This window comes from Geotrypetes seraphini, chromosome 9 (assembly GCF_902459505.1).
Source record: "Geotrypetes seraphini chromosome 9, aGeoSer1.1, whole genome shotgun sequence".
NCBI lineage: Eukaryota > Metazoa > Chordata > Amphibia > Gymnophiona > Dermophiidae > Geotrypetes > Geotrypetes seraphini.
The window spans coordinates 117,888,681-117,906,250 of record NC_047092.1 but is presented as its reverse complement, the minus strand read 5'-3'; the positions used below and the strand labels follow the sequence as shown (position 1 = coordinate 117,906,250).

At 39.3% G+C, this 17,570-nt stretch overlaps 1 protein-coding gene across 5 annotated transcripts in view; it reads left to right on the top strand.

The window, feature by feature from the left end:
• Positions 1–17,570, top strand: part of CROCC2 (ciliary rootlet coiled-coil, rootletin family member 2) — a 993,480-nt gene that overhangs the window by 858,857 nt on the left and 117,053 nt on the right. The gene's annotated exons all lie outside the window — the stretch shown is intronic.

Genomic DNA, 17,570 nt, shown 5'->3' with positions numbered 1-17,570 from the left:
GTGGGCAGTTGAAAAGTTGACCAGCTTGATTTTCCTATTTTTATACTATCCTCTTTTGATTCATCCCTATCTAACTCAACACTATTTAATGTTCCATTTTTTCTCCTTGACCATAAAAGTAAAATTTTTGAGAGAAAACAAATCAGCTAGCACATCTGCCTCTGCCATTATTCTAGTTCTATTATTAGACTCCCCCTTTTTTAAAGCTGATACTATAGAAAATAGTTGGTTAGTTGGAATTCTTGCAGCTTTTATTTTCCGTAGAAAATAATCTTTTTTTGCTTTTTTTATCTCCCTATTAAAAATGCTTTGGATATTCTTACACCGACCTAAAGCTAAACTATTTCTTTTCTTTTTCCAAATTCTTTCTGCCCTTCTTAACTGTCTCCTAAGTAACCACAATCCCTTATGAAACCATTTATTTTGAGACTTTGGTTTTCTCTCTCAGTGGTGCTAGTTCATCTAATACTTCCTGTAAAACCTTATTCCAAATATCTACCTGATCCTCTAATATAGCTTCCAGAAAATCTGAGGGAAACTTAAGGAAAAAAGGGGATATCTCATTTAATTGAATAGAATGCAATGACCTACAATATCTTATCTTTGCTGACCCGCTATTCTTATCAACTTGATTATCTAAAATTATATTCCAACTGACTCCATAATGATCACTCCTTGAAAGAGGTTCAGCTTTGTAAAGGAGAGGGTTAGTGTTTTTCTCTCATTCATTTCCATGAACTTTGAAACCTATACAGACAATCATTAACATTAATCTATAGCATATGGCTTATTGCCTTTTCAGTGAGAAACCAAACAGGTCATGCTTCAGAAAAAGGAAGACAGATTGAGACATTCAGGTTGTACTTCCAGTGAAATTAATGGAAGTAAAACCTAGATGTCTCAATCTGTCCTTTTTCTGTAAAAAACGTACTGTGTGCTCGTTTACCAGAAAAACCCACTCAATGGGGGCGTGGCTTAACGCGAACACAAATGGACGTGTGATCGCGACGCTCCTCTTCAACTAGGCAAAGATTATTAAAAAATATATCCTCTTCTTGCTGATTTTCAATGAAAATAATTACCTGTTAATATTAAACTTGTGACAGATCAATATTTCCTTCATCCGCCGAAATTGAAGCAAAGCCTGAAGGAAGGAATCAAAAAAAGCGCCTTTCTCCTCTGTGCTGGAACGAAATGATATCGAAAGCAGACGGGGAAAAAAAAATAAAAGAAACTTAAGATCACCGAAAAAAAAGTGCTGCCGAGACTGAAATAAAGCCCTGAAAGAAAAGGTCTGTTTCCCTTTTGACGGTTTTTCACGGCAAGTTACTGAATCTTTATAGATTTTCTTTACTAAACGGTGAGATATAGGTAAGCAAATTACTCACAGAATAAATGAAACCAACTTCATATTGACTAGAAGAAGGGCATTGAGAGAAGGAGAATGGCAGTGAAGGGAATTGGAGAGGGATCGATCTTGGTGTGAAACCGTTATCAACTGATTTTTAGAACTGTGGCGGTTTTGAAGCTGTCCTCTCCTGCCGGCGCTGAACTGAGAACCTGAGGGCGAAGAATCAGCGACTTTTTCTCTCTTTTACTGAGACGGTAAGAGATTGAGGACAGGCTACAATAAATTGTGAATTTGCCCCCCTGTAGCCGATTTCCTTAGAAATTAAAGTTGTGACAGATATTGCCTTCCTCCGCCGAGACTGAAATAAAACTTGAGAGTGAAGGAGTCAGGGAGGGGGAGCGCCATTTTTCTCTGTGCCGGAGCGATGCGGTGATGAGGAATAGGTGACAGACAAATTTGAAGGAGCTTGAAGGCATTGAACTACCCGAAGACAGAGAGAGAAAGAAAAGAGTTTCCCCCTTTGAACTTTGGTTTTTTTTTTTCTCTCAGTGCGGCATTGGGGGATATAACTGACAGGAGAGGAAGAAAAAGAAAGAAAAAAACTGTTAATAAAATTCCTGCTGCCGAAGTTAGAACGAAATCCTGAGAGGAAAAAAAAGGATTATTTTCTCTATTATCGGTTGGAAAATCACTGTGAAGAGAATTTGGTCCTGCCAAAACTGAAACAAAATCTAAGATAGGAGAGCTAGAGGAATTTGATATTTCCTCACCGTTTTTTTTCTTTTAAGCTGGTATAGTAAGATATCAAAGACAGAATACTGGGAATTGTGACTGAAAGAGATTTTTGTGTCTCCTAACAACTGTAAAGAAAGTAAAACCCAAGAAAAAGAAAAACAACAACATGGCAAGTACCAGACAAAACAAAAATGAGGCTGGTATGTCAGCAAAAAGACAAAAGCAGGATCAAATAACACCAAGCAAGATCCCACTTCCTGCTGAAGAACCTGACATATTGAGTAAAGCAGAAGTTATGGAAGAACTAAGACAAATTAAACAAATGCTTAAGGAAACTGTAACCAATATGTCTGAAATGAAGGAAGAAATATTGAACATCCACAGACAAATGGAAGTTAATAATAAAAGAACAACTGTATTAGAATCTAAAATGGAGGTCATAGAAAGTGAAGCAAACAGATGCAAAAATGACAGTCTGGAATTGAATAAATTGAAAGATCAACTGGAAGACTATGAGAATCGAGGAAGAAGGAAAAATATTAAACTTTTTGGAATACAAGAAAACTTAGAAGGAAAAAATGCTATACATTTTCTAGAAAACTTAATTCCAAAAATATTACAACTGGATTTAAAACAACCACTAGAAATAGAAAGGGCGCATAGGATCCCAGTTAAAAATGTAGAAAATCAAGGCAGGCCAAGACCACTAATATTCAAAATGCTTAGATACCAACAAGCATTAGAAATATTAAATGCTGCCAAGAAAGACAAAAATCTAAATTATAAAGGATCCAGAATATGGTTTTTGCCGGACTTTGCTAAAAACACAGCAAATAAAAGAAAAAGACTATTAGACATGAGACCACAATTAAAAGAAAAAGGATATAAATATGGATTATATTATCCGGCAAAAATGAGAGTATCATCAGGAGATAAATCCTTGTATTTCGAGGATCCAGAAAAACTAAAAACCTTTCTTTCTAAATCAGAACCTATGACATTTTAACATAAAACATTAAGATTGGTTTTGATGACATTATGAAAAATTATAAAAGTATGAGGTATTGAAATACTGAAGAAAGAAAAATATGATCTAAAGAAAAGACAATAAAAATATAAAGAGAGAAAGAATAAGATATAGAAAAAAATATTAATACCATATTAAATATATGTTTAAGATAAAATTTTATGATGTAAAATATAATACTAGGGAAATATAAATTAAAAATTGATAAATGGATAAAGATACATTAATGAAATGTTAGAAGTAAAAAATGAATAAAGATATTAAAGGTTAATATAGATAGATAGAAGGGGATGTTGATTGAATATTGGTTGCCTAGAGGGGAGGAGAATGTTCGGGTTGCAGTTCCAATGTGTATCCTTAAGCAGTCATTATATTGGGTGGGAAAGGGAGGGAAAAAGAGGGTATTTACTAGAATGATTAAGGAAAAAATAAATAAGGGATTGGATACTTCAAGGGTAAATATGTGTGTCATAAAAAACATTTTTTGGATTCTAAATATGAAAGAAGAGGGGAAGAAGATTATACTGATAAGATTTAAAATATATAATGTCTTTTAAGATATACTCTATTAATGTCAATGGCCTGAATCATGTAATCAAAAGAAAAAAGGTATTAGCATTTTTAAAAAAGCAAAACGCGGATATTTACTGTCTGCAGGAGACCCATCTTAATACAAAAGAATCACAGAAACTAACGGGTGGGTGGGTAAAAGAATGTTTTTTTGCTCCAGCAGAGAGTAAAAAAGCAGGGGTAGCAATTCTTATAAATAAAAAATGTATGGCCAAGATTAAGGTAATAAATTCAGACCCACATGGAAGATGGATACATGTCGATATAGGTATGGGAAATAATGCCCTGATGTTGTTTAATATATATGCCCCTAACTCGAATCAATCAGAATTTTTAAAAAAATTACAGAATATGTTGTTACCACTGGCTACTTCTAATTTAGTGGTGGCTGGAGATTTTAATGCTGTAATGGATCCATTATTGGATAAAAAACCAAGTAAAAGTATAAAATCATTAGGTTTAGATAATCTGGCTCAATCATGCGATTTAAAAGATATATGGCGTATTCTTCATTTTAATGATCAGGAATTTTCATTTTGTTCACAGGTTCATAAATCATTTTCAAGAATAGATTATATTTTTGTTTCAACAAATGAAGTGCAACAGGTGATTAAAGCTTCCATAGATCCTATTATTATTTCGGATCATGCAGGAATATGGATAGAATTACAATTGGATAAATTGGAAAAGGGTAGACCTCTTTGGAGATTTGATAATGCACTGCTTGTGGATGATAAATTTTTGGAAAATTTTAAAACACAAATTAATGATTTCTTTCAAATGAATTTAGTGGAGGATACATCTTTTGAGAATGTATGGGATGCATTTAAAGCAACTATGAGGGGTAATATTATATCATATTCAGCTTTTATTAGGAAACAAAATAAAATGCAATATATAGAATTAGAAAAAGAAATCAAAATATTAGAAGCTAAATTGATAAACAAATGGGAAAATGAGATATTGCAAGCTCTGTTGAAAGCAAAAGGTAAATATAATGAATTAACTTCAAAAATGATAAGAAAGGATTTGTTTTCCAAACAAGCAGTGTATTATGGAAATTCTAATAAGGCGGGGAGATTATTGGCAAATTATCTTAAAGTAAAAAAAAGGAAAACTAATGTTAATGGGATAAAAGATGATAATGGTACAATAACAAATCAAACAGATATAATTTTAAAACAATTTCTAAAATTTTATAAAGATCTGTATTCTTCCGAGCCTTATTTGGAGAGACAAAAAGATGGTAAAAATTTTTTAGATTTAATTAATGGACCTAAAGTTCCTGATCATATAAAACGGAGTTTAGATGAACCTATATCATTAAAAGAATTAGAAACAGCATTGAGATCTCTTAGAGTTGGATCCGCTCCAGGTGGTGATGGTTATACAGTAGAATTTTATAAAACATTTCAAAATATCCTTTCCCCACATTTACTAAATTTATATCAAACACAACTTATAAAAGGTGATATTAAAGGTACTATGGCTGAATCAATAATAATTGTTCTGCCTAAGCCAAATAAAGATCCTACTTTGGTTTCGAACTACAGGCCTATATCTTTAATAAATGTGGATAATAAACTTTTGGCGAAAATTTTGGCTTTGAGATTAGCCAAAGCTCTCCCACATATTATAGATATGCATCAGACGGGTTTCGTTGCTAAAAGACATTCCTCTAATAACTCTAGATTATTGTTTCATATGTTAAATTTATCAAAAAAAATAGATGAACCGACTTTTACAGTTTCCTTGGATGCAGAAAAAGCGTTTGATAGGGTAGAATGGAATTTTATGTATCAAGCTTTAGAATGGTTTGGTATAGGTTCTGGATTTATACAAATGATAAAAACTTTGTATAGCTTCCCGATTGCAAGATTAAATATTAATAATATGATATCTGATGGATTTCAATTGCGGAGGGGAGTTAGACAGGGTTGTCCTTTATCTCCTTTGTTATTTGATGTTATATTAGAACCCTTATTGTTAGCAATACAACAAACGGGGGAGATACAGGGTATTCCATATTCAGATATGGAATATAAAATTTCGGGCTTATGCTGATGATATTTTGCTTTATTTGAAAAATCCAGAATCTACCTTATCTTCTTTATTGGAATTAATTGATAAGTTTGGTAAATTTTCAGGTTATAAAATTAATTGGAATAAATCTGAAATTATACCCTTAAATGTTCATTGTGTAAAAGGACTATTTAAAGATTGTAATGTAATTTATTTGTAATGTAATTTATTTCTTATATACCGCTACATCCGTTAGGTTCTAAGCGGTTTACAGAAAATATACATTAAGATTAGAAATAAGAAAGGTACTTGAAAAATTCCATTACTGTCCCGAAGGCTCACAATCTAACTAAAGTACCTGGAGGGTAATAGAGAAGTGAAAAGTAGAGTTAGAGGAAAAATAAAAATAAAATAAACATTTTAACAAGACAGCAATGATCTAAATACTTTGGAAGGTAGAAAAGAGGAGAGAAAGGAATAGAAGCAGAAGGGGGAGCCGTTGAACAGTAGAATTCTGGAGAAATTTAAATGATAGAAATAGAACAAAACAAAGACAAAAGGCAAAACAATAGATAAGATTAAAGATAAATCATAAGCTGGAAAGAAAAATAAAATAAAACTTTGTCTTCAATCCACGGTTTCAGCGTCAGTGATGAAGTGGAGCAAGTAAGTTTAGGAGGAGCAATTGACGTTTCCAGAAAGGGCTTCTTCAGGGAAGAGACTTGGCAGACAGTCCCAGGATGCCTATGTCTCCTCCCCTGCGATGTTCTCCCATCCATGCATTCCCTCCCAGACACACTGCCCGTGCCCCAGCCGCTCCAAGGAGGCTGCCCCAGATGAGGCCCACGGTGAATGAAGGATTCTCTCCTCTGCGGGAAAGCCGCCCGGAGCCGACAGTCGATCTTCTTAGCGGATTGCATGGGGGGAAGAGTTCACACTCTTGGTAGGATCGGGTCTGTGTGCTCTCGGTGGTTGTGGCTGGTCTCGTTGCTGCTTAGGTGTAAAAGCAGTTGATCTCCACTGCTGCTGATATTTAAAAGCAGGCAGATTGATCTCTCCAATGGACTGCAGGGGGAGGAGTTCACACTCCTGACAGGATCGGGTCTGTGGGCTCTTGGTGGTTGCGGTAGGTCTCGCTGCTGCTTGTATGTAAAAGCAGTTGTTTTTCTACTGCTGCTGATATTTAAAGCAGGTAGATTGATCTCTTAAACGGGATATAGGGGGAGGAGCTCACATGCCTGGTTGGATCGGGGCAAGGGCTCCTATTATAGGCTGCTTAGGTGTAAAAGCAGTTGATCTCCGTTTTTCCGTTCATATGGAAGGAAGAAGGATTTAAATATCTTGGCATTCAAGTTAAAAATACAATTGAAGATACCGTAAAAGAAAATGAAAAATTTGTATTAAAAAAAGTTACGGAGTTGTGTGAGCAATGGAACCCTTTACATATTTCCTGGTGGGGGAGAGTTCAAACTATTAAAATGATGATCTTGCCTGTAGTTTGCTACCAAATGAGTATGATACCTATTTATTTTCAGGGATCCTTTTATAAAAAGATTAATAGCATTTTAACGAAATTTCTTTGGCTTGGTAGAACACCTAGAATAGCTTTAGTAACTTTGCAAAAATCAATTAAGGAGGGAGGGGTAAATTTTCCAAATTTTTATACGTACCATCAAGCCTATATTCTACGTCAGGGTATGTATTGGATCCTCCCAGAACTTATAGATAATGCACCAGATTGGTTATATTTGGAATGACGCCTTATGTTTCCCCTAAATTTAGTTCACCTTCCAAGTATTAACATGCCTAGAAGATACAGAGAAAATAAAATATTAATGGATACTTGGAAAACGTTGAGATTTATTAGTAAATTAACACCTATCCCAATAAACAAATCAACTAATCAATCTCTATGGATAAACTCCAAGATCAAAATTGGCGGAGCTCAAATCCTTTGGAAGAACTGGATTATTGCAGGCATTAGATCTTTAGATGACGTTATTTCAGAAGGTAAACTGCTGGAATTTTCACAATTGCAACATAGATTTGGTCTTAGTAAAACACAAAGTTTTAAATGGTTGCAATTGAAGCAGGCCATTCAGGTTGGGTCCCCTGAATGGAAAACATTGAATAATCAATATAGTTTAAAGTTCTTATGTTTTCAAGCAGACTTCCTAGGACATCAAGCCGCATTGTGGTATAAATTAATATCTGGATATTTGAATAAAAAACCAAAAAATGGTCTAAGAGATATTTGGAGCATTGAGATTAATCATCAAATTAATGCATCTCAATGTCCACTAATTTGGTCTTGGAGAATGAGATGTACAGTGTCAGCATCTATGAGACAAACTTGGTTCTTTTTATTACATAGAGCTTTTTGGACCCCTACACGTTTGCAAAAATTAGACAGTTCTAAGTCCAATAAATGTAATCTGGAACCAGGGACATTAGATCACTTACTGTATCATTGTCCCTATATTAAAACTTTTTGGAATTCAATTTGGCCACAAATTAATAAATTGATGGAAAATCATATAGCAATATCATATGATACGGTATTATTTGGAATGATGATGAGGAAAAAAAGTCAAATTTCACCAGAAAATAACAAGCTTTTATTAATTATGACAGGGGTTGCCATTCAGCATATAACTAATAATTGGAAGAATTATAATAACCTAAATTATACATTTTGGTGGAATACAATATGTCATATATTTAAAATGGAAAGAACAATAGCAATACAAAGAGGGACATATACTAAATTTATAAAAATATGGGGGCCATTGACAAAATACTGCAATGAATAAATAGTAGGATTTCTCTTCTTCTTTTCTTCTTTTAAATATCTTTTTTGTGACACACATAGAGGGGGGGTAATGAAAATAATTTCTACATAATATGTTATAATATGTTATACAATATGTAATGTATGAATGAAAAGTAATAGAAGGGTGGGGGGAGGGAGAGGGGATAAAAATATATTTAGAATAAGATGTATTAGATATAAAAATGATATTGTGTAATCATCAATTGTATTTTAATATTTTGTACACTTTATGTAAAATTTGAAAATTAAAAATAATATATGAAAAGTAATAGAAGGGTGGGGGGAGGGAGAGGGGGAAAAATATATTTAGAAATATGATGTATTAGATATAAAAGTGATATTCTGTAATCATCAATTGTATTTTAGTATTTTGTACACTTTATGTAAAATTTGAAAATAAAAAATAATAAGGAAAAAAAAAAAAAGAAAAACCCACTCACACTCAATCGTCAAACAGCAAACAGAAAACCAAAATAATAATAAATATGGAAAACGGAGAAAAACGGGCCTCATCCACGAGTAGCCGGGACTAAATAGTACCCTAAGCCACTCGTATCATCACTGTTCCGAAAAAAACTGTAGATATATATTATTGCAGTCAATCATTCATTTCATTTCATTTTGGTTTTCTTTCTGCTGTTTGACGATTGAGTGTGAGTGGGTTTTTCTGGTAAACGAGCACACAGTACGTTTTGTTCCTGATTTTTTTATATACATACGGCTGTATCTCCCTCTTTTTTATTAGTTATACTTCTTTTTCTGGAGCCATATGGTAACCCTAGGGCAGTGATCCTTGCTAATTTTTAAGTGAGGGTCATTTGGGTCTGAAAGGGCTGAAGGAGAGCTGACAAATATCTTTCTATTTGGGACCGTGACACAAATAATGCTTCTTAACCTTCATTTCTACCTGGGAGGACAGGCTTGTTCCCTATTACTGGGGAACGGGCTACCAGTACTGCGGTAATACTGGGATATGCCCCAATGTTCCTACTGCTATTTTTTTTTGGGGGGGGGGCATGCCCCCCCTCCCCCCACTATTCTGTTACCTATGCTATGATCCTTGAGGCAGGCCTAGAGATGAAATACAGATCCTCTGTCGGGTCTTATTACTCACTTATGCCTTCAAGTTTATACAAGTAGTTTCAAATTGGAATCCTCTCCTTTTGTGAAAGTCTTTGGTTCACCCCTACTTTATGGGACTTGGTCTCTTTATGCTATGTAGGGTTTTCTTTCTCTCTATTTTGCGTAGAATCATCACTTCCTGTTACTTTGAGTTATAATAAAGCAAGTCTTTGAGACTATTTATCTGGCCTAAGTGTGTCTGAGAACATTATATGGTGTCAGAGTTAATTAGGCAACAAGAGAGAGAAAATCAAAAGCATAGTAGAGAAAGTACAGCATAAAAAAACAACACAGTGGGTCTCAAAAATGGGTGGAACAATTTTATTAAAAATATCCAACAATTAGGTTAAAGAGTGATATATGATAAATTTTCAAGAGAAGGAATTTGTTTTTTGGGATCCTTTTCAGTTAGAATAATTCTTGAGCTTACAGAAGCAACAAAAGGTGTAAATGCACTGATTTATTAAGGAGAATTTAGTATTTCACCATATAATGTAGATTGAATTAACAAAGCTTTTTATTATTTTTTATTTAATTGATAGATGCAGTGGCGTACCTAGGGTATGTGGCACCCGGGGCCCATCATTTTTTGACCCCCCCCCCATGTAAAAAAATATTTTTTGTAATAACCATGAAACGGAATAAATGGTCATAATAGAAACAGGCAGTGAAAATTTTCTTTTATTGAACCTCATTTATGTAACCATTATTCCAAACATACATAACATAAACTATGTCTGAATTGTCATGACATCAGAAGTACACATGGAGTAGTTGCAGGTGATGCTTGGGACCCCCATCCCAATGTTCTATCCTACCCTATCCAATTTTCTTCGTCTATCTATGTGGACACAACAACATTGTAACTTTTTACCCCGCATGTTTTTCCCAACCTCTCCAGTAGTGTCTGTTTTGTTAAGTGTTCACGAATATGTTTTTTAATTCACAAAAATGATCTTAACTGTTTTTACCCTTATATTTATTGTAATGTTATTCGCTTAGAATTCTTAAGCGAACCATTAAATTTAAATAAACTTGAAAACTTGAACAGTTCTGATTGTGTTAGTTCGGTTTTATATGTTTTTTGAATAGAAGGGTTTTTATTTCTTTTTTGAAGGTTTTGTAGTCTGTGGTCGAGGTCAATAGGTTGTAGAGTTGGGGGTCGAGTGTTAGGAGGTTGTCGAACAGTTTTTTTTCTTTTGACGATTTTGGTTGGAGGGTGTGTGAATGGTGCTTGAGTTCTCCTATGTCTGGTTGAGGTGGATTGAATTATTTAGCTGAAGAAATTAGTTAACCCCCCCCCCCCCCACCATTCCATACACATTAGTTCTCTTCCATTTTTGTTCCCATTATAAAAAACACTGATAAGTTCCCAGAAAAAAAAATACATTAAAATAAGAAGTGAAAACAAAGGCCCCCCACAGATGAGAATATAACATAAGAATAGCCTAACTGGGTCAGACCAATGGTCCATCATGCCCAGTAGCCCATTCTCATGGTAACCAATCCAGGTCACTAGTACCTGGTCAAAACCCAAAGAGTAGCAACATTCCATGCTACCGATCCAGGGCAAGCAGACACTTCCCCCATGTCTTAATAACAGACTATGGACTTTTCCTCCAGGAATTTGTCCAAACCTTTCTTAAAACCAGCAACGTTATCTGCTTTTACCATAACTTCTGGCCACTTCATTTTTAAGCTTAGATCTTTCCTTCCAAACAGAGACCTTGCTAGATGTCAAATACAGAAAGAACAAGTTAACTTCACAAGGACTTAGCTGTGCATGAAATGTGAATCTCCTCATACACCCACCATATAGTGCAAAAGTGTGCAAAGGTCTGTTTTTTTCTTTTGATCACTACATAGCTTAATGCCACACAAGCAGCGCTGTTACAAACATATTCTGAAGGTCAATGCTAAAGTTAACAAAGTTTCCTTCCTTGGACCACAAGGAGATATTGACAAACCACTGGAAGAGATCCCAAAACAACTATCCAGGCACAACACCCAAAGACCCACTCAGTGTGTGAGCCAGGTGAGTGGAGCGGACTAACTGGGGGGGTGGAAATGATCCTGAAGTTTGCTCAGCAGAATTTCCCAGACCACCTCTTACTCTCAACAAATTGACACGCTGCCACCACCACCACCATTAGGAACACCTCACCGGGTATGCCAGCATTGCTTATAAACTTTATAAAACACATTATTATATTTTCTTATAAAGCACATATTTTAACTGAGCTCTCTGACATCCTCAGCCTTGCCATTCACAAAAATAGAAGGAAGAAAAGTTCCCGTTTCCTGCTGTCTCATGTCCCCGGCCTATATAATATTTTTCTTCTGCAGACCCTTCAAAAGTCTGACCAAATCCTCGTTTCACTTGCATTATAAAGTACTGAGGATGCCATCTCTCCCCAATCCCAGGTCCTAAAGTCTAAGACAGTAGTGCAAACTAGTGCTGCCCGATTCAGGAAAAAAAATTTTGATTCGATTCAGCCTACTGAATTGGTTTTTCGATTCAATTTTCCTGCCCATTTGGTGTTTTTTTTTTTCAAACATCCTGGTGGGTTTAATTTATAGCTTTTTCACCCCCTTTGGCTTCTCCTAGCCACACTGGCGCTGTGGTGTAAATAAAATAAAGAAACAAAAAGGAGTTTTCCTCTCTTTGTTAAATCCTAGCTCACGTTTGTGGTCTAACACCAGCTCTGGCAGGATACACATTTCAAATCTGACATATTGTAATCACAAAACAGAAAATAAAATTAGTTTTTCTACCTTTTGTTGTCGGATTTTTTTCAAATCTTGTTGGTCTTCTGATAACTTGCTTGCCAGGGTCTCCTTCTTCCTTCTTTCTGCATGCCATCTCTTACCTCCCCATTTCCCTTCCCTCCCCAGGAAGTCTGGCATCTTTCCTTTTTTCATCTCCCTCCACAGATCCATTTTTTCTTAACTACCCTTTCATCCAGCATCTCTCCCTCCTTCCCCACCACCTCAGAGTCCACCATCTCTCCCTTTCTTTTCCCAATTACCCTCCTGTCCAGTATCTCTATCCCCCCTCCACACCATCCCTTGTGTCCAACTTCTCTCCCTTTCTGTTCCTTCCCTCCCTAAAAACCATGGTCCATCATCTCTCTCCCTCTCCTCTATTTTCAGACCCATTATTTCTTCCCACCCAAAGTCCGCCATATGCTCATCTCTTTGAACCCCCCCTTCCCTCTGTGTACTTCTACAACAGGGCCCCACCTCCCTGAAGGCCTGTCCCCCCTTAAAGGTCTGCATCCCACCCCTGAAGGCCTGCCCCCCCTTGAAGGCCTGCCTGGCCCCCTTGAAGGCCTGTTCCCCCCCTTGAAGGCCTGCCTGATTCCCTTGAAGGCCTATCCCCCCCCTTGAAGGCCTGTCCCCCCCTTGAAGGCCTGCCTGTCTGTCCCCCTTGAAGGCCTGTCCCCCCTCCTTGAAGGCCTGTCCCTCCCTTGAAAGCCTGCCTGCCTGTCCCCCCCTTGAAGGCCTGCCTGCCTGTCTCCCCCCCCTTGAAGGCCTATCCCCCCCTTGAAGGCCTGTCCCCCCCCCTTGAAGGCCTGCCTGCTTGTCCCCCCCTTGAAGGCCTGCCTGCCTGTCCCCCTGGCCTGCCTGCCTGCCTCCCCTCCTTGAAGGCCTGCCTGCCTGTCCCCCTGGCCTGCCTACCTGCCTGTCCCCCCCCTTGAGGCCTGGCTGCCTGTGTCCCCCCTTGAAGGCCTGCCTGCTCGCCCCACACTGAAGGCCTGATGCCCCGACCCACCCCGAAGGACCGCTCGTCCCCCTGGCCTCCCCACACTACCTACGGTTGAGAAGCAGCCCACAGCAGGATCGGGATGCCAGTGATCCCTGTGCTGCTTCGGCGCTGCTTCCTCCGCCGCGGTCCCGCCCCTCCTCTGATGTCAGAGGAGGGGCGGGACTGCGGCAGAGGAAGCAGCGCAGGGATCGCTGGCATCGCGATCCCGCTGCAGGCTGCTTCTCCAACGCAAACGGTGCAGGGAAAAATCCGGACGTCGGGGGTGGGGGGAACTGGATGCCAAGGCCGGGAGCACCCCCTCAGGGCTTGCACCCGGGGCGGACCTCCCCCTCCTTGGTACGCCACTGGATAGATGTATAAAAAAATTTCTTTGTGCTTTCTTAATTTTGATTTTGAATTTCCTTACCCTGTTGGAAGATGAAGTTAAGGGTAAATCTTCTCCTAATGTGGGCTAAATGGAAATATTTGTTTGTACTTTAACTCATTTTAGCAAGGAGAGTTTATAATTGTAAATTCATTCTTTACTGTTCTTTGTAAATTGTAATTGAAAATTATAAATTAAAAAATAAAATAAAATATCCAATGTACACATCTCACCATAACCCCCTTGTATTGTATGGTGAGCCATCCAAAACCCACCCAAAAGCCTACTGGACCCAACTGTACACCACACCAATAGCCCTTATGCCTGCAGGTGTTACCTATATGTAGGTACAATGGGATTTGGGTGGTTTTCGGAAGCCTCATATATTCCACCATAAGAGTTCTCATTTCTCTAGCTCACTACACTGCCCATTAGACTACTCCATGAACCTGCTTGCTGCTTTAATAGAACTGCCCATAACAAGAAGTTGTCGTACATGCCTAGATGAGAGCCATAGCATGCATGAGCCACATTGCAACCTCATTCCAGCGATCAGCTGATAAAGAATCTGACATCTGTCAGCCATTGGGCCTCATCAGCAAAACCTTCCCCATTGAGGATGGGAAAGTTCGTAAGCTGGAAGTTAAGACTGTGAACCAAGGAATAGCGAAGACCTTCATATGACCAGTCACAGAAGTGATCTTCCTGCATCATGAAGGAACCTGAGACAAGGACGTCATGGACCGTTGTCCATCCTAGAGACTGAAAGACTATCTTTTTCTTTCTTTATGTTGTTTTCGTCTGTTTTGTAAGTCTCTCGTTAGAGCTCCTGCGAGACGACCAGAGAGAGTTCATCCATGCATTGGAGATGACAAGACAAGCCAGAAGTCATCAAGTTAAGCTTCAATGACTCATAGACTTTGAGAGAACTGTGTGGTATCATTAAGTAAATAGAAAAGGCAGTGAAAATGTACTTTGTCATTGATGATCAAAGTAATCAGTCCCTGGCAAGGACAGAGTTCTTTGATATGTTTAACATCCAGGGAAACCCCTACCCCTACCATCTTAGAACCTGTTCAGGGAAGACGAGAAAGAGAAGGAGAAAAGCAAGTAGTTATACCATAGAATCAATGGATGGCAGCATCAAGTGAGATTTACCAACTCTAATTGAGTGCAAACAAATACCAGACATTAGGAAAGAAATTACTACACCTGAAGTTGCACAACAGTACTCTCAACTGCAACCAATAGCAGAACACCTGCAGCCAGTGGATCCAAAAGCCAAGATCCTGCTCTTTTACTAGGAAGAGACCCACCAGCCATGGTCAAAGCTCTCGAGTCAACGGTGGGACCAGCTGATGCTCCATATGCTTATCGACTCGCCCTCAGATGGGTAATAATAGGTGACATCTGCCTCAATGAACTGAGGAGACCAAGAGTAGATGTGTTCAAATCGTGTGTCTTGGCCAATGGGCGCACCATCTTATTCAAGCCCTGTCAGAATCATCTACAAGTAAAAGAAGTCTACAATTGGAAAGAAGTAGAACCTAGTTCAGTCATCTACCAGAACACTTCACCACCAGATCCAGAAGATCATCTGGGCGATGCAGTGTTCCAGATCACCAAGGATGATGACAGGACAATTCTTTCTGTAGAAGACAGAGTTCCTCAAAATCATGGACCGGAAATTCTCTAAAGATGAGTCCAACAGTTGGGTGGCTCCTCTACCCTTTCGGACACCCAGAATACAACTTCCAAATAATAGAGAGCAAGCTCAATCTTGACTAACTTCACTGCAGAGAATTTTACAGAAAAAACCAGAGACAAAACAGCACTTTATAACATTCATGCAGAACATGCTGAACAATGACCATGCTTTGTTTTATTTCAATATTTTTACTGCTCTAATTCTTTATTGCCTGTGCTTGACTTATTCTTACTGTATACCACTTTGAGTAAATTCCTTCAAAAATGTGGTAAATAAATCCCAATAAATAAAGATTTAAAAAATAAAATATGTGTTCCACCTTTGCTTACACCTTATGCTATCTATTAAGATATTTTATTGCATATTGTCTTGACAATTTAAGTAGCATACTTGCCATACCATGAATTGTTATTTGAATATGAGCGTCAGAGCTTTTACTGCAGCAGTCTGTGATAAAAGAAAACCCTTAAGCAGTTTGATCAAAGGGGTCTCAGTTAGGAAAAGTTATCATCTATAGTTTGTTTCTAAATTATGTAGTTATGTGATTTTCCATCCTCTATAATAAAACCCTAAGCGCCAGCGACTCCCCCTTCCGCCCTCATTCACCAACCGCTGCTGCTCCTTTTCAAAGCAGCCTGGTGAGGTTCACCGGCCAGCTGTAGTGAACCTCACAGGCCACTCTCCATCTCGGCAGCACGTTCCCTCTGACGTGATTGCGTCAGAGGGAACGTGCTACCAAGGTGGAGAGCGGCCTGCAAGGTTCGCTACAGCTGGCCGGCAAACCTCAACAGGCTGCTTTGTTGAAGAGGAGCAGCAGCAGTGGCAGCGGGTCATGCCAGAGGGCCAGAAGACACCAGGAACCATGGATGGAGGGAGGGTAAGAACGGGAGGAGGGGGAACATAAGGGGGCCATGGAGCAGGCAGGCATGGCACAACAGGGGACCAGGGGGAGAGGGAAATAGGGCTGCTTTGGGGGGGGAGAGGTGTGCTGGGGCAGACAGCAATCATGGGGGGGACAGAAGGGGACCATGGAGCAGGCAGGCATGGCACAACAGGGGGCAGGGGGAGAGGGTAAGGGGGCTGCTTTGGGGGGAGGGGTGTGCTGGGGGCAGACAGCAATCATGCTTTGCTCTGGGAGGGGGTAAACAGAAGGGGGCCATGGAGCAGGCAGGCATGGCACAACAGGGGGCAGGGGGAGAGGGAAAGAGGGCTGCTTTGGGGGGAGGGGTGTGCTGTGGGCAGACAGCAATTATGTGTCCCATGCTGGTAAGAAGTGGAGGGGGAGAGGGAAAGGGGGCTGCTTTGGGGGGAGGGATGTGCTGGGGGCAGACAGCAATCATGCTTTGCTCTGGGGGGGAGAAAGGGGGCCACGGAGAAACAGGCAGGCATGACGCAACAGAGAAATACAGGCAGGCAGGGGGCCAGGAAGACAGACAGACAGGGGGCCAGGGAGAGACACAGACAGAAAAAATGACAGACAGACAGCATCCAAGGAGAGAGAGAGACAAAGAAAAAAAACCCAGACAGACATATACTCTAGCATCCGTTAATGTAACGGGCTTAAACACTAGTATAAATATATTGCATTTTATTTTTGGTAATGATACCATTTCTATCTACTTCCATATCTCAAACATATGACATTAAACCAATGCCTTTTTTCTGGCTCTTGGATCTGTCACATGTCATGCAGGGCAGGATTAATTCATCAAGGGCCCTAGGCACACAAGTACACTGGGCCCCCCTGCCCCGCCCCACCCCACCATGCGCCCAAGTGGAAACAGGAAGCTGCGTCAGAGGGAAGCTTTGGGCAAGCAGCACTGCTTGCACAATTACAGTTCCCGTTGCCTTTCTTACCAACGTTGCTTGCTTGTCTTACTTTCCGTCGATGGGGGGGGCCGCGTTGCCAATTGGGGTGGGGCCCACATTGCCGATTGGGAGGGGCCCGCATTGCCGATCGATGCTGGAGGGGTCCAACGCCGTTTGGAAAAAGCAATGTTGATGCCCTCCTTCATCGGGCCCCCCTGACCATTTCAGGCCCTAGGCACGTGCCTACTTGGCCTATTGGT